Source organism: Mustela erminea, chromosome 11, assembly GCF_009829155.1.
Source record: "Mustela erminea isolate mMusErm1 chromosome 11, mMusErm1.Pri, whole genome shotgun sequence".
NCBI lineage: Eukaryota > Metazoa > Chordata > Mammalia > Carnivora > Mustelidae > Mustela > Mustela erminea.
The window spans coordinates 70,104,462-70,126,687 of record NC_045624.1 but is presented as its reverse complement, the minus strand read 5'-3'; the positions used below and the strand labels follow the sequence as shown (position 1 = coordinate 70,126,687).

Sequence of the window (22,226 nt, the reverse complement as noted above, 5' to 3'; positions counted from 1 at the left end):
ACCACTCATTTCATCCTTTTACTGTGGATGCACCCTGATTGAAGAAGAATGGAAACATGAATCCTTTGCTCACAGGTTTAGTAGCTAAGTAGATCTAAAATGTACAGAGATAAGCTATTAACATTTTATGAGTCTTTTCCCCCCTTGCCCAGTAAAGTCAGAAAGTACTTTTTCTTTTCTTTCCTTCCTTTCTTTTTTTTTTTTTTGCTATGTTATTTCTTTGAGAAATAAATTTGGGGGGTCATTGCTCAAGGTCAGTCTGTTCTGACCTTTCCGATGTTTATTTAGCAGTTGGCATACTCTTACCATCCTGGAGACCCCTCTCTATCCCATATTTCAAAGTGGAAAACAAACCAAGCACCACTAGCTAACAAAAGATCCCTTTATCTAACAGAGGGATGATTTTGAAGATGGAGCTTTTAAAAGAATGCTATAAAAGAGAAGGCTAACTATGAGCATTTTGTCCATGTCAGAAAGCTTTGTATCAAAATAGCTAAAAATAAAACCAAGAAACATGATTTTACTATACACCTATCACATGTTTGGCAAGTATTCCATATTACCAGTAATATTTTCCACAGCCCTAAAAAGTATGAATTAGTAGTTTCTGTTGAAATGGTTGAACGTCAAGCTGAGCAAGTGTAAAAAGCATGGTCCAAACTGTACAGGGAGCAAATGGAGGCTTTGGGATTTGTAAATTAGAGGAATATGCCTCCAAAGCCCATTTACTTCCCACTACACTATGCTGCCTCTTACAATACGATCTCTTTTCCTTTGAATAAAGATGCAAATGTAGGTAGGCATTACTTCTGTTTCTACCCATGTTAGCACCCCTTCAAATAAAATTCAGAAGTTTTACAAAGTATGGTATAAAAAGAAACCATTCTTACGAAGAATTTGCATTTCTTTGAGTGATAATGAGGGATTACTAAACTCACATGTAACAGTGATTGCAGAACTGAGGATAATATTTTTGTGAAACAAGTTTCATTACATTTTTTCTTCCCCATTTTTCAGTAAAATTATATCAGAAGGCTTTAGTGAAGAAAAACACAGATACTACAAGAAATATTCACCTTTACACAAGTCCAAAGAGCATACAGTATTTAGAAATACATAAATAATCCCATATAGAACTAATTATATACTCATACAAAAGAGATAACATTCACTGAGTTATATTAGGTATTTTATGCAAGGGTCAGTCTATATAAAAACCAAAGGAGACTGATTACTATCCTTATCTTAACAGATGAGAAAACAGATTCAGAGAATTAAAAATTTGCCCAACATCGCTAACTTAGTCAATGATAGGGTTATAATGCTAATCTTAATTCAGTAAATTGCCTCTCGACATTATTTATAGTTATTTTATGGCTATTCACAATAATTCTCCTGTAATTATTCATGTGAATATATGAAAAAAAAAGTATAAATTTCACTGTCATTGAATCTGGCTGACTTATAATTTTTTAACTCTATACTTTTGCTCTATTTTTCCAAGTTGATCAGCCTTTCTTCCAATCATAATATATGGCTTATCTGAGACCCTGGCAATTGTATAACTAAAATATACTAGATAATTCATACCAAACAAGCTGAAATACAAATTTTATTCTTCATATTTAACAAAAATTCCACCTAGCTGGGTATTTTACCATGCAACCTTAACTTCCTTGAGTACACAGGGCTGTCTTGTTTAACATTTTATTCTTGTAAGCACTTGTAAAATGGAGACATTGAGAACCTCTGTCTTACAGGAGTTAAGTATGAGGATTACTTGACATGATGTATGCTAAAGTCTTTTTTAAATTGAAAACTAGTATACAGATAAAGATAATTATCTTGCTGCTGCTTCCATCAATAAGCTCAAGTTTACAGCTTTTGAATGAGTGAATGAATGAATTAATGTTCTCACAGAGACCAAACACTGTCTGTCCTTGGCTCAGTAGTTTTCACTTGAGATATAGAGAACATTGCCAAAGAATTTGAAAATTGAAAGATTTCCTATTGAAACCCCGAAGTAAATAACCTTGGCTGATCTATTCAGGGCTGTAAATACTCTTTAAGCACTTGCTCTTGGCCTAAGAGGCAGTGTGATCATTTTTCTGACCTAATTATGAAGTTGGATGCAGACTGAGCCACAGTGTAGGACTTTTGGAATACTAAAGCAGACTGAACTCTGTTAACTAATGCCATGACATCTAAAGTTCTCTGGTGAGAAACAGATTTTTCAATTTTTAAAAAACCTTTGCACTTGTTATTTGCATCTTCTCAAATCTCAATCTTCTTTTTTTAAATTTTATTTTATTTATTTATTTTTAAAGATTTTATTTATTTGACAGACAGAGATCACAAGTAGGCAGAGAGGCAGGCAGAGAGAGAGAGGGGTGGAAGCAGGCTCCCCGCGGAGCAGAGAGCACAAAGCGCGGCTCGATCCCAGGACCCCAGGATCATGACCTGAGCCAAAGGCAGAGGCCTTAACCCACTGAGCCACCCAGGCATCCCAAATCTCAATTTTCTTAACCTTTGTTGAGTTGCATGATTTTACCTCCTTGTTTAATATCATATATGTTTATGTGCATGCACCAAGATGGAAAATTCCTTCAGGTTAGTATTTTGCTATTCTGTCTAAGAAGGAGTAAGTTAATTGGCGAGGCTGTCCAGAAGTTCTTTCTTACATCTAGTCATCGATTTTAAGTGGTGAGGGCATGGAAGAAGTATAAGAGCATTTTAAAAGTGCGAAATAAATCCTGATAGCTGTTTTCTACGTTAAATGCTTTTTGCCCCTAGACAGACACATGCTATTTCATGGAAGTGAGTGGCACACTTTGTGACCAGTCCTGGGCATTAATTTTGTTCCTGCTCTATTGATCAGTGTAAAGAGATCTATCTTATGTGCCACGCACTTCTGTTTAAGAAAGGTTAATGGTTCCTGTTTAACTGGTTTTGGAAAGAAAAGCTAGAGATCTTAGAGAAAACTTCTGAGCTCTTATTACATTATATAAAAAAAAACCAAACAAACCTGAAAGTCTCTAAAAAATCATAGAGAATTGTAAAGAGCACCATTTCCCCCCACCCAAGGGTAAAGCAGTTTTTTTGTTTTTGTTTTTTTTTTTTTTAAAAACATGTTTAATGACTTCTTTATATTCTTGTATATTTTCAGAAAGTTTCTTTTGGGTCATTTTTGTTATAAGGAATTAGTGAGGAATTTAAATACGGACCCTGGATTAAAGAAATAGTATTGTTAAATAGTCATATTGTTAAATAAATACCACTGCTAAATGATGTGTGGCTATGTAAGAGGATGTACTTATTTTTAGAAAATGCACCCTGAGGTATTTAAGGGTAAAGGAGTGCAGTGTTTTCAGTTTACTCATAAATGGCCCCAAAATAATTATAAAAAATGATAAAATGAGTTGGTAAATTGGCATGAAGGATATATAGGAGTTCCTTATATTATTCTTGTGTCTTTTTTGCAAGTTTGAGGTTTTTTGAAAATAAACTAAAGAAATACACTGATACTAAGGAAAAGTTATGAAACCATTTTCTTCATTTCAAATAAGCATTTGTAAAACATTTATTAAGCCATAAGTAATGTAAAGTTTAGTGAAGGAATAAGAAGATTTTTCTTCTCTTAAACTCTGGTCCAGATTTTAGGCTAAAGTATGATTCTCTGAATGACCATTTTCTAATATGGCTAGTGCTTTAGGGAGATTCAGCTCTTTGAGGGAGAAAGTGCTCGTGAGGCTCCTCCATGGAACCATGGTGTATTAGAAAAATTAAAACAAAAGCTGGTGGTAGAAGTCAGAGTAGAGTTCAAGTTTTAGAACAGGTTATTATTGCCATTTTACTCTGCTCAGTGGACAAGGTCCTGGGCGTTTGTGTATCACCTGGTAAGCAGGGTTTTCTTAGTCTTGTTCTACATCACACACTTTTTCCACTTTTCAACCTTTCTCTTTGGTATTAATACAATTAAATGAAATTATACTTCAAACATTCTAAAACTTATAGATACAACTTATAGATAAATGAAATGAAAACTTATAGATACAACTATCCATTTCATCCTTTTCTTAAACTTTGTAGAATCCCATAGCTTTTCAATGTCACTCCATTTTTTTCCCTACTACAAGTTTAAGGTTAGTCTATGTAATTAGCTTCTTATTTGATTTTTAAAATAATTTTATATTAAGAATTAACAAAAATAATTCTATCAGTCATGTAATCAGCTCTTTACAATTCTTTGAATGAATCACTTTCTTCAAATATATATACTCAAACCATTTGAATGAAAAATCAACATTTTTGTTCTCTTGCATAAGAGAACAAACAACATGTTTGATAGATTTTTTTTTTCCTCAACAAATTAATGAGGTTAGCTGGTTATTATGGACTCTTAGTCAAAGCCCAGGACAATTTATACTATTCCACTGATAAATGTCCATTTACTTTATTTAGAACGGGTATGATGAAAAATAAAACTTTATCTTTTTCTAGTAGAAAATTAGCCAGGCAATATATGCTCAACACATGCCTTTTAAAATAGCACTAACTGATCCACTAAACTGTAGCACTGATCATTTTGCTATCATAATGGATAATTAACGAAGGACATAGAAAACATAATAAGGAGCTGACTTAAAATTTAATTTTTAATAAACCTAAACATTCAAAATACAAATAAAAATAAAATGTCATAAAGTCTCTTCCTTTATTAGGACCACTGCGGTTACTGCCATAACCAAAAACAGTCCAAAATGCATAATTCTATTTTCTGCTGAAAAAGCAGACAGACCTGAATCATCAATCTTTTAGTGTGTCTGACTTTCTGGATGGATGATTATCTAGTTTATTCCCACCCTCTGGGGTATTCCCGGCAGTTTTAGTGTGAGAAAGTATTTATTTCCTGTCTCAGTTCCTCCTGCTGCAGTTTTATGACGCTTACTCTTCTTCCGCAGAGGTGGTGGACGTGTGGTTGGCCTCGTCATCCATTTAACATCACTGCCTGCTCACGTCCACCCTCAGGTCATTGTTCTCGCCTGGGCAAGATAGTTCTGATCCCCTTCACACTGAAAACATCCCATTTCTCTTTCCTTAAAATGTCCTTGCCTTCTTTCCTGTATTCCAGTGATTCTTAACAATTTGGGGGGGGTGGTTTCCACATCTTTTCAAGAATTTTTTTTTTTAAGATTTTATTTATTTGTTAGAGAGTGTGCATAAGCAGGGGGAGCTGTAGTCAAGGAGTCCACTGAGCAAGGAGCCCCATGCGGGACTCAGTCCTAGGACCCTGGGATCATGACCTGAGCTGGAGTCATATGCTTAATGGACTGAGCCACCCAGGCGTCCCCCCCTTTTGAGAATCAGATGGAAGCCTTGGAGCCTCCCTCCAAGCAGATGGCCACATATGTTCAAGACTTTGTATGCTGTTTCAGGATTTGTTCTACCTGGTAGCCTGTATGTGCACCCTTCAGGAAAGCAGTTATTGAGATAAGAATGTCCTTTAGTCAGTTGTTTAAATAAGTTTAAGCTGGGTTCCTCAGACCAACCCTCTGAGATACTAACTGAGTAGAGCCACAGAGGGACTTAGCATCTGCATGGTAACAAAGTCTCGGTGACACTGATGTTTGAAGACCACAGCACACTCCAAGAAAGACTCCTCTGGGGTCGAGGAGCCTCAGCTGAGTTATTTCCACTCCCTGCCCTCTCTAGATTTTGTGTTTCTTACCTCCTAGAAAATTTAAACTTAGAGAACCTATATACTTTATTTAGTTTACAACATGCTATGTTGTTGTATGTTATTGTGTTTCAAAAAAAAGGCTCCCCAGATAATTTTCTTTTATATGTAAAAAGTTCACTCTAATCCCCAGCATAAGGATTTATGAAAATCCAATCAATTGCAGCAAAGTCCCATTTCCTTTCTGAAGTTTTCTGTGGAATTTTTAGCTCATAATGGTCTAAATTTATTGACCACTTGTTTGGCAAGTGTATTACATTTTGGGCATTCGAGACCTTAATTGCTATTTAGAAAAAATATATGATATCTTATTTCTCCCATTTTTTTAAACTGAGGTATAATTGATATATAACATTGTATTAGCTTCAACAGCATAATAAGTTGATATTTGTATACATGGCAAAATAATCACCATAATGTCTAGTTATCTCTCACCATTCATAGTTACCAATTTTTTTTCTTCTGATGAGAATTTTTAAGATCTGGGGATGCATGGATGGCTTAGTAGGTTAAGCATTTTCTGAATTCAGCTCAGGTCATGATCTCAGGGTCTTGGGATCAAACCCCACATGGGGCTCCCTGCTAAGCAGGGAGCCTCTTTCTCCCTCTCCTCCCTGCTTGTGCTCTCTCTCACTATCTCTCTCTCTCTCTCTCAAATAAATAAATAAAATCTTTTTTTTTTAAAAAGAACTTCTAAGATCTATTCTCTTAATAATATGGTGATTTTAATTAATACTGTATTGTATACAAGCACTTTCAAAGACAAGGATTTAGTACAGATCTGTATAACTACTTATTGCTCAGCCCAGTGTCCCAGGAAGTGAGGAACTTAATAAATCTTTGTTGGTTGATAAATGTATGATTAAGGGAAGAAATGTTCCCCTGAAATCAGTAATTTTCCTTAAAAGTCTATGACAGTGTACTCTTTGGCCAGTGACATCCAGTAAGTTATTTCTTCATGGCATAGGTTCCTCGAGTCAGACATATCTGACCTAGGATTACATCAACTCTGATACTTGTTTGTTGTGTGTTCTTGGGCAAGTTAGTGAATGCCTCAGAAGGTACTCAGTAAATTATTTGATTTCTTGGTGATGTTGGACTTTTCTTTCTTTCTTTCTTTCTTTCTTTCTTTCTTTCTTTCTTTCTTTTAAAAGATTTTAAAAGGGGATGCATGGATGGCTGGGGGCAGGCAGAGGGAGAGGGAGAAGCAGGTTCCCCCCTCAGCAGAGAGCCCAATGTGGGGCTTGATCCCAGGACTCAGGATCATGACCCAAGCCAAAGGCAGACACTTAACCAACTGAGCCACCCAGGCACACCAATGTTGGCCTTTTATAGCATGTGGTAAGCAAAATTGTAAGATGACCCCCAAGATTCTTTCCCCACTGGTGTACTGTCCCAGTATAATACATGCCCCTTGAGTGTGAGCAGGATTATGAATATATTCTAATTCAGTCCCATGATTAGACAGTGCCATGTGACTAGAGTGAAGAGTTTTTGAAAATATAATTAAGGTTTCAATTCTGCTGACTTTGACTTAATCAAATTGAAGATTTTCCTGGGTGGGCCTGAGTTACTCAGAAGAACTGGACCTTTCTAGAAATCAAAAACTAGAAGAATAAAAGGACCTAAGACAGGGGTCACATGATAGGGAACTATTAGCACCCTTTAAGAGCTAAGAGAGATCCCTGGTCTATAGCAAGCAAGAAAGTTGGGATTTCAATCCTGCAACCATCAAGAAAACAGGAATTCCTATCCTATAATAATAGGAAACTAAATTCTTCCAACAACCTTGAAACATCCTTGGGAAAGCCCGCCCCCCACCCCAACTCTGATGAGACCCGAGCAGGGCTGATACCATGATTTCAACCTTGGAGGACCATGATCAGAGAAGAAAGCTAGTAATAGAAAGCTAAGACATTGCATAACAAGCTTATGAATGATGATTTAAGTGGGAAAAACCACAAGTTATACCTTGAAGTTTTCAAATCCAAATAAAAAACTTAAAAATAAGAGAAAGAAACAGATAAATGGACCACTTTCTCTTCCTGTAAGCTTCCTTTAAGATTTCTATTCTGATTTGGCATTGTAAGCTGATCTTCCTAATGCCAAACTGAATATGTGTTAGTCATTTATTGTATAGAACATCATAGTGTTCCACTAGGAAACAATTTATGGTCACTTTTTTTCTGTGACACATAAATAAATTTTGAAGCATTTTTCTATGTTTAATACATTTTCATAATTTTCAGAATAAAACATACTTCTGAAAGCACTTCTACAGTAGAATCATGACATTTCCTTGCTGGGTGTACAAACCCAGTCTATAATAAAGGTTCCATTCTTTTTCAGTGTAATATAGTTAATAAAATTTCTAAGTATGGGTCATTATATCTTATTAACCATGAAAACCAGACTAAGAGTTCAATTCTTATTTGCCATCTCAGTGATTAGCATTTAACGGGGGAAAAATAATCAGCGAAACAGGACAGCTAAGAGTTTGTCTTCCACATTAAACTGAAATAAATTGAGGTTGGGAAGTGTTGATTAAGTTTGCACCAGCCTTTAGGAAGCTCTCTGAGAAGCCACCATCTTTTAAAAGGGGACAAGAAGCAAGCAGATGTTAGCAATTATAGCAGAATGCCTCATATTTAGTGAAATGTCTCTGGGTCCTTTGCTTATATGAATTAAAATATGATCCCACCCCCCACCCCCTGCCTAAAGTAGAGTAGTTGAGATTTTAACTAAGTCTTTAGAAAAGATAGCATGTATAGGTATAATTTAGAGCTGTGGCTACATATTTTGGCCACTATTAACTTAAAAATTCCTTTCAGGGCAGGAATTTTATAAAGAAAAGCATTTATTGTGTTGACTTTACTGAGGAAACAACATGAGAGTTCATTGAGAAGTACCTCCTCGAGGAACCTAATATATAGTTAGGTAACTTAAGTATAAAGTTAGACCCTCATTCTATTTGCTCCTGCCATATGAGATACTGAACGTCCGGTAAAATGAGTAAGAATGTGAAGGGCGCCATTAGAGAAAGACCACTGAAGCCCTAAAGAATTTCACTAGGTCCTTTAATGCGAATTATTAAGAAAAAAATTCCAAACGATCATAGAAAAATTGAGCTGGAACTTGTTTTCTAAAAAGAATTGCCAATTTAGCTCAATTTTGATTCTGACCGTTTTAAGTGTCTGGGAAGGTATCATTTTCTTTGTTTTCACAGTATAACTGACAACTGTCATTTCAGGTTATTTCTCAAATATTTTTGCTAAGATTTAATTAACAGGCATACCAAAACATTGTGGGCTGTTTTTCTTTTCTTTTTCTTTTTTTTTTTTTTTTTATCATCAGGCGATACTGTTTTGCAAAAAATGCAACTGATCATTGATAAGAAAATGGTCATTAACAATCCCAGGTGTCACTAAAATCTCATGGAGGAACAAATAAGGGGAAAATAATGAAGGGGATTTCATTGATAAAGAAAAATATTACACAACACACACACACACACACAGAACTATGAATAATATATTTTAAAAGTAAAAGTGGAATTAGCTATAATCCTAAAAGCAATATTTGTATTTAAGTGTTCTATAGGAAGATTATCACTTGGCTGTGGTGTGTTAGACTAAGCTTTAAAAATTTGATGGACTTTGGTTCAGGTAGTTTTTTCTTTTTTAAAGATTTTATTTGTTTATTTGAAAGAGAGAGAGAGACAGAGAGAGAACATGAGGGCAGGAGGAAGGGGCAGAAGGAGAGGGAGACACAGGTTCTCGGCTCAGCAGGGGCTTGATCCCAGGACCCTGAGACCTGAGCTGAAGGCAGCGGTGTAACTAACTGAGCCAACCAGGAGCCCCAGTTCAGGTGGTTTTTAAAATATATTATTTGTCTATATTAAATGCAGAGATTATATATTTATTTATTTGTTTTTTAAAGATTTTATTTATCAGATAGAGATCACAAGTAGGCAGAGAGGCAGGCAGAGAGAGAGAGGGAGAAGTAGGCTCCCTGCTGAGCAGAGAGCACTCGGGGCTCAATCCCAGGACCCTGGGATCACGACCTGAGCTGAAGGCAGAGGCTTTAACCCACTGAGCCACCCAGGCGCCCCTATATATTTAATTAGAATTTTATTGAAACAAGTAAAGGCAGATGTGGTGGATCATAATGATATGGAAATCTTGTATAAAAAGAAGGAAAAAATGAGCAATCAATCCTGAGAACATATGTATGAAATTGAAGGAAAATTTTTAAGAGCATTTCCTTTAAGATGTCTCCTTATGTAAATCATCTGGGAGCATTTACTATCCGGAGAAATAAAATGGCCATTGCAGTTCCCATTACCGTCTTGAGCTGAATTCGGTAATGTGGTGTGTTAGACTAAGATGGCCATTGCAGTTCCCATTACCGTCTTGAGCTGAATTCTCCTGGAGCTCCAGGATTCCATTCATCTCATTCCACTCTATTAGAACCTCAAAGATTTTAAACATTGCATTAGGAGTTTCTGCATATCCACAGAAACAGAGTGTGCAACAACTGGTTCAGTTATTTCTGGCACCCTTCTGAATTGAATCCTGGGGACTGGCAAACTAGCATGAGTGTCCGAAGGAGGCCGGATGTTAAGTGTGAAGTGCGGAGTGCTGCCCTGCCTAACATATTAACATTTAAAAAAAGCTAATTAAAAACTCTACCAGTCCAAATGTGCCAAATCTGGTGTGCAGATTACTCTTTGAGGGATGAGGGTGATCTCATTTTCTATCATAGCCACTCTTCTAGTTCAGGTTCTCAGTGTTTTGGGTTCTTTGGATGTACTATGGAGCTGGAACATATTCTGATTCCTTTGGATCAGAACACTGACTCCTTGTCCTTTGGAGAGCTCAGCTGAAATAACACCTTCTCAGGCACACCTTCTCTGACCACCTGAGCTCCTCCTATTATCCTTTAACCTATCACTTTCCTCTCTTGTATTTATCATAATGCATAATTATATATTCCTCATTGACCACAAGCTTCATGAAGGAAGGGATCAGTGTTCACTCAGTACTCAGCGCTGTGTGTGGCACACGGTAACTACTTAGTAAATGTAGGTGAAATGAATGAATGAATTATTTAAGAATTAAGAAAAAGTATGGAGGAAATGACTTTTAAGTTGAAAACCCAAGGATCCCTAAGAGTTAGCAAGGCAAAGGGACACTGAGTTGGGCGGGGTAGGAGTGGAGAATTCCATGGCAAAGGCTATGATGGGAAGAGAGCATGGAATGCTCTGGGAATTGAAAGAAGCCTTCCTTTGACAAGACTCCAGAGAGTAAGTAGAAAGAGGCAGTTCATACGTTTTATGGTCTGAACTGGAAGACCCATGTCAAAGAAGGATCTATGGGACAATTGTCTGCTGCCATGGATATCTCAGGTTTGCAGTGGAATGAAGCAGATGAGCAGAGAGCAGCAGAGATGAGAGCTAGAGAGTACTGCCAGGCTTCCTCAAAGCTTTCAATGTCTAGTTCCATTCCCTAGAGTGGGGGGCAAAAGAGGGAATTAGAGAGTAGCTTCTTTAAGCTGCCCTATGATCCTTCCAACAAAACACCAGTCACTAAGGTGACTGCAAATTAGTTTCTGTTGGTGTGAAATAAAAAGCACTGATTAATTCAACAGGATTTGAGGGGCAGGTGGCTCAATCTTGGGCTTGGTGAGTTTTCAGTACTTGTGAAAAAGTTGCATAAGTACATTAACTAGGAAGACAGGAGTCAACCATTAGGATACGGTTCTCATATATGAAGGTTCTACTTAAATACAGTCACTCTGTCTTTGGCAAAGTTGGTTGAAAGTATTTTGTGCTGATGCTCAACATTTTTCATAAGTGGAAACATGATCAAATTTTGTTTGAATTGAGATTTGGCAAAAAGTTTATCTTTGCTGATATACTTCCTATTTTGATCTCAGTATAATTCAGTGTGCTTGTTTGTATTTACTGCAGGAAAACTGAATGCAAACTTAATACCCAGTGGTAATCAATTTATCTTAAATGCCTAGTGAACTCCAATTTTCCTTATTCCCTTTAAATAATTTATATTGTTTTATCCCCAATTGTCCTGTTTTTAAAATATGCTCAAACTTTAAGAGCGCTAAAGATGTATGCATTCATTATATTTAAGTGGTATCACAGAGAATGGGAATATATAAATATCAGCATTCCTCTATAAATCAACTTAGCTCAACTTCTCTCTCCATTTATAATCAATAAGGGAGGAGTCAATCAAAGTAGAGTACAATATTGGTAGCAAAAAAATCTATTTCATTAAGAAAAATGACAAGTGATTTGTTATTAAAACTCATTGTAGCCTTATAAAGAGCCTTAAAATTTCAGATGTGTTTTGAGTTTATAATTTGTACCTATGATTGCCATGCAAATTCATTCCACTGGGCTGAACAATAGATACAAATTGGATTATAAACTCCAAAGTAACAAAATCAAATTATGGCTTTGTAAATGAAACATGAAACTGAGCACTGAATTCTTTTTAGCATAAAAGAGCAACAGAATTGAAGCTAAGCGATAGAAACTGGGAGAAGAGAGTTCACTGCTGCATTTGCATTAAGAATTGAGTTTAGAACAATACATTGCAAGGTTTTATAATTAAAAAATCAGTTGCTGGAGTATTTTATGTTCTTTTGGGATATGCTAAACAATCTGTGGATGAGAGGGCATCTCAAGGTTATGATCGGTATAAGAACATATGAAAACAGTTTGGCAGAGTGCAGGTCAAGTTCCCGTCCGTCCATTTGTCCATCCACAAATACCATGTTTACTGCGAGGCTGGAACTAGTCACCCTTCTTAAAGGGCTTGGCCTGTGACCATTCATTGTAAACTGGGTCCTTGGACTTCTAATTAATTGCTATAATCTGCTACATGGCATCGTAAGAGTTTCTGTTGTTTTTGCTTTCTGAGCTCATTGCTTTCTGAGAAGTCCATTGATAAGCATGTTGAAATTCAATTTAGTGGTTGATTTGGGATTATAAAAATAGTTTGAAGTCATTACATAAATTTGGAGAAATGTGAAAAATGCAGTAGAGAAAAAAATACCCATATCTGATAAATAGGTGACAATCATTGTTGTCATTTTGATATTTACCTCTCAGTCTTTCTCATATAAATACTATAATGTATATATATACATACACATACATTTGGGATCTTACTGTACTAGTTTTTTTCTTGGTCAAGTTTTGATTATGAGTTTTTTTGCATGCTAAAAATTTTTAAAAATAAATTCTTAGCAATTATAAAACAGTCTATCAAATTGTTAAACCTCCTATATTTAGTCTTTTTTGTTACTGATTATTTTTTTCCAGTAATGGCCTATTATTATTACAACTAGTAATTAGTAATTGCCACATGTGATAGAAATTACTATAGGACTTCTAAATTTTAAATTCAATAGAAATTAAAACTAAATAAAACATAGACACAGCAGAGTAGAGAGAAACTGGAAAATATACAGCAAAACTTATGATCAGTCATGCCAATTATGACAACAAACATAGTTGGAATATATTTCTCCATTGAAAGACACTAACTTTGGGTTTGGTTATAAAATTTTACTATATGCTGCTTACACTGATAAGAAATGAAATAAAATGATATAAAAATGAATACATAAAATAGATAAAATATGGTCTGATGCCAAATAAAATGGAAAAAGTTGAAAATTGAAATCAGGTGGTACAGAGTCTCCCCTCTCCACATCCGAGTGTAAGCTGGATGTTATAATTTAAAAAGAAAAAAAAATGTCTTCAGTTTTATGAGCAAGTATAGCACATATATTTTTTATACTAATTTACATATCTCTCAGTGAATTTCACATATTTTAAGACTTTTTCCACCCTTTTGAGGATTTGTTTTCCATTTTCTTTGCATAGTTTCATATCAGTTTGACTCAGTTTTTGAAAGAATTTTAAAACACTCCACATAGTTGTGTTGTTAATAATTTGTCACACAGATTATAATTTTGCCTTTGTCTATGTAAATTTTTGCTTATGGAGTTTTTTTGAACATACAGAAGAGCTCAAGAGTTTGTGGTCCAAAACTGTGGTCCAGTTTTGAGCTTTGTGATTTTTTTTCTTTTGTTCTTTTCCTTAGAATGGCCTGAGATACGTGTTCACCTTTCTCTAATTCTTTTTCATGAGTCTTTTAACTGGAAGTTGGGACAAGACTCATCAGACTCCCTAGCAATGGTGTGGCCTGTATGGCCGTTTCCTTATAAAGGCAGACTTGGCCAGGGGGAGCTTGTGGCAAATCTTCCCACAGCCTTCTTCCAACTGCGAAACAGCAAAGATATTTATGTCACTGGGAATCTCTACACCTGTGGTCAGGGATTTCATGCTGCTCAGGGCTCATTTCATGCAGAGCAGCAGGAAAGGCTGCTGTCCCACTTTCCCAGGGCTGACCATGAACTCATCTTCTCGTGAGCTGTCCCACACTCTCCCTGGCCTGCCAGAGGAGGGCTGGACACATGTTGCATGGTACTGCTGTCTGGCCTTTCTCTGTAGGCTGCTTCGTGCACGAGGTTGGACCTGCATGTTAAATTGGCGGAACTGAGAGAATAAAATGTCCATGAGATAATGGATCTTGGCTGACTTTGTAAACTGGGAGGCCCTGATATTATTATCAGGAAAGAAAAAAGTCACCTATTGGGCCCTTCGGTAAAATGTGACTTTTGGGTATGCTGTTGCTTTTTATGTCCCAAAGCCCCAAATCCTGTCCTCTTGCCAAGTGTAGAGTGCTAGCTAGTTGGTTAAATTTAGACTTAGAAGGGTGAGGTAATTTTGATAAAAGAATGTGAACTATGCACTGTAAATTCTGCTTCTAGATGCACAGGCTCAAATGAAGCAAGCATTGGCTAAGAAATTGCATTTAGCAGAAACTTAACGCGGTGTCTCCTAGAACCGGCATGATACCGAACTGAGAAATCCAGGTCTGAAGGTCTTGTCTGCCGGATTTCGATGATGTTTTGCCAAAGAAATGATGGAAGTCCCATCTTTGGGGCAGCTGACGCGAGGCTGGCCAGGACCTTGAGAACATGTTTTTAAAAGACCCTATGCTGGCAAGAGGTATAGAGATGACTTCATGGGACTTCTGAGTCTGGAATTTTTTTGCTTCTATTACCAATTATTTTTGCTAGATTTTTGACACCGTGTTTTTAATTTTTAAAATCTAAATAAAAATAACTGTCAACTTCCTGAAGTTAAGCCTCAGTCCCGTTGCTGGTATGGGACTGACCTCATATCACCCCTCTCTCATCATCAGACAAGGGTGGGGATTGGAACAAACACAAGGAGGCTTCTCGCTACACTCCATGCTTGCATTTCTCTTGCAAAAAGTGAGAGTAGGTAGGGGCTAAATAAGTGAGCACACTTTCTTTCCTTTTGCTTCAAAAAAAAAAAAAAAAAAAACCCTCCTGCAAAAGAACAAACTCAAACTACTAATAAGGAAAGGGAATGTCCTGTTCTCAGAAATTTTTGACCATAATCCCTCAGGCAATTTAGGAGTATATATTATTAGCTCATTCTAGGAAGATGCCAGGCTTCACACCAGGTGTCTTATGAGAGGGCAATCCTATACAATCTATATTACTCAGGAAAGTCCTGGCTTATTCCTGTTGTCCTGATGTAATTATTAATGAACAACACTGTTCACTCACAAAAGTGTACCAGTCTGAACAATAATATATAGTCAGACAGTCATACATAAGCCTATGTGACTTACCTTTTCCCTTAGTAAGAACCATGAGAAAGATGCTCTTATGATGCTCTCCAATTCTGCAGATGAGTTACTGATTTAGTGAAAAGTTAAGTAATTTATCTGAAGCCACAGTTTGTAAGTGGCAGAGGCTGGAAGTCAAACCCAGGCAGTCTGGCCTCAGAGCTTGTCAGGGTGGGTCCCCAAGATTTGCCCTAAGTGGGGTGACTTCTAATTTACAGTGTATTCCTAGAGTGGAGAAGAATCTGGGTTCAGCTTTGGGTTCTCTTCATCAGGACAAGCTGCTGCGCGTGCTTTCATGCTCTTGTCTCAGACAGTGGTGCAATGAGAGGACAAGCTCTCAGGAGCTCAAGTCTGCCTGTCCTCAGAGAACAAAGTGCAGAACAGGAATTTAAATTCTCCCACTTGAGCCTAGGGACTTCCAGGATGCAAGGGAAAAGACCATGATCTCATGGTCACAGACCCCTCAGCAATGGTTATTTGGCTTATGGGAACTCTGCTCTTGAGGCATTAGCAGCCTGACTTGGATTAAAAGGTAGAGTTTGCACAATCTGCTTGTATTTAGGGCGCCCAGATAGTGTGGTGTGAGGACAATGTATATTCATGTAGAGAACGCATTTTCTTTGGAAGTTTACGTTTTACAGCGGGACAGATACTACTTTTTGTTGATACCTGACTTCTGAATACAGAAAACTCTTTTGAGTATATGAAGAAAAAAATGGAGTCTGCTAAGGAAATTGCAGTTTTTTATTTAAAATGTAGTTATTATTATGTTAACTAGCTTACTTTTTTGATCCTTAAAACTTCTGGTGCCTTAAAAATGAGGAGCATAATATTTTATTGTAATAGGTTTCATTTTGTGCAGTTTTGCCCATGACAACCACGTTTGTATTATTCTTCTTCAACAAAGAATTTGAAGTAGGCCATGATTAATTAACTCCTCTCTTTTATGGGTGGGAAAATGAAGAAGTTTAGTGATCTACTAGTAGTCACACAGATCAATCATGTGGAATTGGAATTAGGATGTGAATGCCCTTCTCCCAATCATAGCACTGGCTAATCCCACACAATTATGTTTCATTATATTTGAAAAGTCAAACCTGACTGTTCAGAGCAAGTAATTGGTCCCAATAACTTAATGTGCTGGAATCAGCCATTTCTGGATCCATTGGACCGCTGTCCTGTGGGCTCTCAGGTGCGCCATCTTATTAAAACCTTGCAACACTGTGTGGAGGGAAATCTGCTTCTAAAGAAAGGGTTTGTGGAATTGCCCTGATTGCTTAGTATGAGAACAAATGGCTATTTCATGGGTGTACTCCTCTGGCTCTAGAATGTTGCTCACCCTGAGGCTTCTCTAAGTGGTCTTCAAATGGGTATACACAGAACCTGGCAACATGAACACTTTCTAAGGTGGAGCGCCTATGAGTAACTTTGACTATAAATTTCTCCATTTTCAATTTCTATACATCCTCTTTCCTAATGCTGATAGGCCTTCAAATCTGTCTTACGTGTACCAAGTTTGTCTCTAACTGCTTTTCACAAGCACCTTCTCCCACTTTGCAAAGAACAAATGAGCAAACAAAATACAAAAGCCCACCTTAGCCCATCGCTAAGAACCTTCCTGGCTCGAAATATTGGTGCGGTGTTGGTAGAGTGAGTGACTGTAATGTTTGCCTAACAGATCTTTCTGCAAGTCAGGTGGAGTCATTCCTTGCTTTTCACAAAGTTGTAGGGGGATCTAAATAAGTTAAGCTGAAAAACAATTAGACATAATTCTTATTTAAAGATCAATTATCATGTGATTTTTTTACTTACAACAAGGAAGAATTCAAAGAACTAAGGGATAGAACTATAATAAAACTCCTCTATCCTACTTACTTTCTAATGTAAATAAATTTTCTCAGCACCTCACTTGGAAAAAACAAAAATAGGAGTAGAATTGATGCTGAAATTTGTATACTTCTATCAATATATAATCTTTCTATGTATGATGTACATGACATAATATATTATGATATCCATACAGCATATGGACATATGAACTAATTAGAACAAGAAAAACAGAAAAATAAAACCCCACAAACAAAATACTTCATCCATCTCATTCAGTGAGGCATTTGCAATAGAGCTTTACTTTAGATATTCAGTAATTATTAAAATTCATGATATATTTATGTTGTCTTGCACAACTGTAAATTGATAATACTTGTGATGGTAACTCAATCCAGAAGAAATTATTTTCATGTGTGTCTATATAAATTTTTATTCCCTCAGATTCTTGTTAAGATTTAAAATTGTACATTTTTTCCCCCTTCGGAGGATCAGAATGATGTGATTATCACAATCTTCAAGTTAAAATTATTTTCAAGTAAAAAAGTGTTACCTTGGGTTTAAGTTATTTCCTTATTTTCAGAAATTGAAATGGGAAGCATGAGTTAAAGCATATGATAAAAATAAATGATGTGGAATTTCCAACTGTTAAATTTCTACCTATTATTCAAGGAAGGATATCTGGCTGATCACATGGTCTTTTGGCCTTCATTTTCTCAGGTATACAATGAAGGGGTTGGATGAAATTCATTTATTATTTTAGCTGCTTAGCTTTTTATTCAGATGGAATTTTAGGTAGAGAATAAAAAGCTGAGTTGCTTGGTGGGAACTGGCCATAGCTAAGAGCCCTGCCACACTCTCACTGCCAGGGTAACCTTTGAAGAGCAGTTGCAGAATTCCCATGGAAAAGGACTCCATTTGGAGATCAGGGGTTCAACAACGCCCTTCCTGAGTCAAAACCTATAACTAGAAAGACACAATTATTTCTAGTCTTCAACCTCATGTGGTGCAACAGTCTTAAATGAGAACGTGTTTATGTATTAATTGGTGGTATGATTGGCCCTTTTGTTTGATATGCAAGGACAAGAAGTAGGATTTAGTAGACTCTCGGGGGAAGTTTACTTTAGGGGACAGCAGATATTCTAAACGTTGACACTTTGGAGTCTTCTCCTTGTATCTAGGGAACACAGGGCTTGCTTTTGGTAAACCTTACTGGATTGCCAATAATTCATTACAAGAAATGTGCAGTTTGATGTAACGATTTAATTTGCCTAAAACATTTATAATACTATCACCCAGCCAAACAGGTTCTTTTAATATTCTAATTTTAATTAAACTACTTGCTGTTCTGTCTCTAGTGTACAATGAGACAAAACCCACATACACTGCATATGTACTAGGATTCCCCTAAAGATTTATGTAAGTGTTAGAGACTGAATGATGATAAAGTACTTTTAGGCCTCCTGTTTTCTATATTTAAGGGCAATAACATTTTTTAGGTGATTCCCATATTTCTCAATTCTATGCCCCTTTCAACTAGGAAAGGTGGAGAGAGAAAGAGGGGAAATCTGGTAGAAAATAAAGAACAAAAGCCTCTCAACTACTGAACTTCCCAGTTTGTTTCTTGAGATTCTCAGCTTGTGGACCATTTAAACTCAACAGTTTAGGAAATGGACATTAGATTATATGAAGACAGTTACTCTGGAGGCTAAAGATAGTCACTATTTGTCATAGAAAGTTACCCAAGAGAATAATTTTAGGTGAAGATTTGCAGTTAGGTATTAATATGAAAAGATCAAAGTAAAAAAAATTAAGAGGTTGATCTTAGAATTCATCCAGATCATCTGACTAGATAAACCTCTGCTGATTGAAGCCTTGCTCCAGATCTTATTAAGTCAAGTTAATGGGAAACACAAAGCTTATGCAGTTCTTTATCTTAGTAACTCAATTGAGATGTAAAGACCATGAGCAATGTTTAAATATTATTACAATGACAAGTACATTCGAGAGGGCCTATCCAGGAGCTAATCCATCCCAAACTTTGGCAAGCTGCTGATGGACCAGTGCTTTAAATAGGGCAAATAGGCAATTCAGTTTCAATCACTAAAAAACTTATCTTCCGGAGAGATCAGACTGGCGACATAATTAAATGCAATGATTTGCTTCAGAACATAATTATAGAGTTCATCATTTGTTGCACTTTAGCTAAATACAACACTGTGTCAAAATGTGAGGTGGAATCTTTTTTATTTTTCCCAGTACAGAATATTTAATCAGCTTTGTTTCTCAAAATAATGACTTGGTTAGACAATGTTTACTAAATAGTGTACAATGTGGTTTCTTTTTCTTTTTAAAGACAAATTGGTGGAGAAATTTATCAATTTGATCAAGGTTGGCAAACGTTAGTTTCTTTAGAATTTATATTTACTGTAAACAAGAACTTCTGTTTGGGCTAAATACACATGAGAGAATGAGATGTGGGACCTGAGGCAATCGGGAAAGGGTATTTAGGTAAGTATGGTATCTGGATGGATTAAAGATGGCAAAATGACTACCTGAAATATTCAAAAATCTACTTTCAATCTATTTCTGCTTTTACTTAATTCTATGGAAAAAATAATTAGAAGTGTATAATACAAATATTTGGAGGAAGAAGGCATAAGGAGTTAACAAACACGACCCAAACATGGGTACGTGATACATAAGCTCAAAAAATGTTTAATCTTGAAATGTATTCCCCAAAATGAAATAAGTATGTTGCTTGTATGTTTAAACACCATAAACATACAGCAAGTCTTTTCCTGAGATTGTTTCTCAACCAAATTTAAGAAAATCTCTTTCAACACGAAAAGCCATTAACAGAGTGTTAACACTCTGCCACCTACTGGACAACTTGTCAACTCCCAAGAAATGCGCTCAGGAACTTGAAATGTGTATTTCAATGGTGAGGCTTCTGAAAGCCGTAGGTAGGAAGTAAAGCTCTGGGATACACACAGGCAAACTTTTCCAACTCATCTGATAACAAGCTACTTCCCCATTTGTTGTTAAAGGCTGTTTGCTAACAATGACGCATGTGTTCAGAATCAGCCTCTTAATGTTCAAACAATAACAACAACTACTACTACAACAACCACCTCCTGCAGGAGTTTTTGGGCACAGCTAGTTTAGCATCCATAACAACTTTATCGGCCACAAGTAAAGGGCACAGAAGGTTCCAGCACCTCTGCTTTCAGCAAAGTGTGCCTGTAGCTTAAAGCTTCAGGTGTCAAATTCTATAATGTTTAACTTTATTTCACAGATACAACCAATGTAAAATTAAATCACGGTGATACGGTATATGTAGCCAACCCAAGTAGAAATTACATAATCTGGCAAGTCTGACTGAAATAAATGTTGAGTACAGATAATACAAATTAAGAAAAAGGCCAGCCAGCAGTGAAGCAGATACTACTAATAATAGAATAGGACATGATATTTAAATATTTACACTGAATTCAAGAACATCAAAGTTACAAAGGATATAGAGAGCCTGTGGACCTCACTTCTACAGAGAAGTAAACTAAGACTCTGGATGTTAAGTGATGGAAACAGTTCAATGCAGAGAATGGCTGTGTCAAACTTTAGCTTTGTCATTTTGCATCTGGATGGTCCTGGCCATAGTTAATTAGACTCTCAGAGGTTTATTTCCCTCATTTGTACTAGGTAAATTGTATTATCTAACTTACAAAATGGCTATAAAGACTAAATGAGATAAAATACCGGGCTCGATTTCTCAAAGCCAAACAGGTGCTCAATAAACTGTTACCCAAAGTCACAAAACCTATTGGCAGAGCTGGAGCTAGAACCCAAATGTCCTGACTGTTGATTCCATGCCTTTTGCAAGGTCGCCCTGTTTCAGAGCTTAAATTTAAGGAATTTAAAAACTAAGATTCAGCTCCATTGGTATGTATGTGAATAGGCATAGAAGTGTGACTTCCACCAAACCAAGGTCAAGGCTGGACCTTTGTGAATCAATTGATTGGCTATATTTCATTCAGCCCCATCTTTGCAAAGTCACTTTCATAGCCTGAAATATGGGCCAATCAGGTTTGATATTAATTCTTTATATAAAACCACATCTTTATAATTCTCTGTGTTTCCATCCTCTTAGGAGGACATAACTAGATTAATTTCAAAGTTAATCTTTGATAATTAGCATATCTTCATATATGCAGCAGCACATTAATAGATTGTTATATCAAAGAGAATTTGTGAATCTCAAACAACAAGCAATGGAGGGACATCATAAGAAGAAATGCTCAAGTAGAGCTCCCCTCTCTCTATAGCAGCCCATCCCCAGTGAAAAAGCGATCACTTTTGTCCAGTTGGACATGGTGGATCATATTTGGTGGAGTATGACAACCTTGGGAAAAGCCAAAGAAGTTCTTCCTCTTTGGGTGGGATAAAGAATCTGTTTCTACGGTGCTAGCAAAAAGTGTCCACCTTTTTAAGCTACTGAATAGAAATATAACCCTAACCACCTCCTTCTTCTGAAATGTACAGTATTGGCTTAGAAGGAGGAAGTTTTTAAATACAATGGCCTTTCACTAAATTACGGGTTGTTTTTAAAATCCGCCTCTTTGCTTATCAAATTTCACTCATGGTGCAGACACTTCCCTGCCATTCTGTGGTATAGATTGGTTTGCTCCATAGAGAACACAAGGAGGGTCAAAGGTATGACTCACAGGGGTCAAAGGTATGACTCACAGGGGTGTAGGTTTGGGCTCAATATGGCAAAGGGTTTGAGGAGCTGTTCAATAAGGGGAGAACCTGGAGACACTGAGAGGGGACTGTGTACGAGGGACTGAATTTTTTAACAGGTGGGAGTTTAGTCCAGATAACCAGTAAGATGCCTTCCCACACTA

General features: G+C 36.6%; 1 protein-coding gene and 1 long non-coding RNA gene across 2 annotated transcripts in view; one reads left to right on the top strand and one right to left on the bottom strand.

Annotated features, from left to right (window-relative positions):
- CALCR (calcitonin receptor) overlaps positions 1 to 22,226 on the bottom strand; it is a 150,862-nt gene that overhangs the window by 103,418 nt on the left and 25,218 nt on the right. The gene's annotated exons all lie outside the window — the stretch shown is intronic.
- The window catches only part of LOC116569070, a 49,202-nt gene continuing 31,934 nt past the window's right edge, over positions 4,959 to 22,226 (top strand). Inside the window, exon 1 of the long non-coding RNA XR_004276845.1 lies at positions 4,959 to 5,028. This is a non-coding gene — a long non-coding RNA (uncharacterized LOC116569070). The remainder of the gene's footprint in view (positions 5,029 to 22,226) is intronic.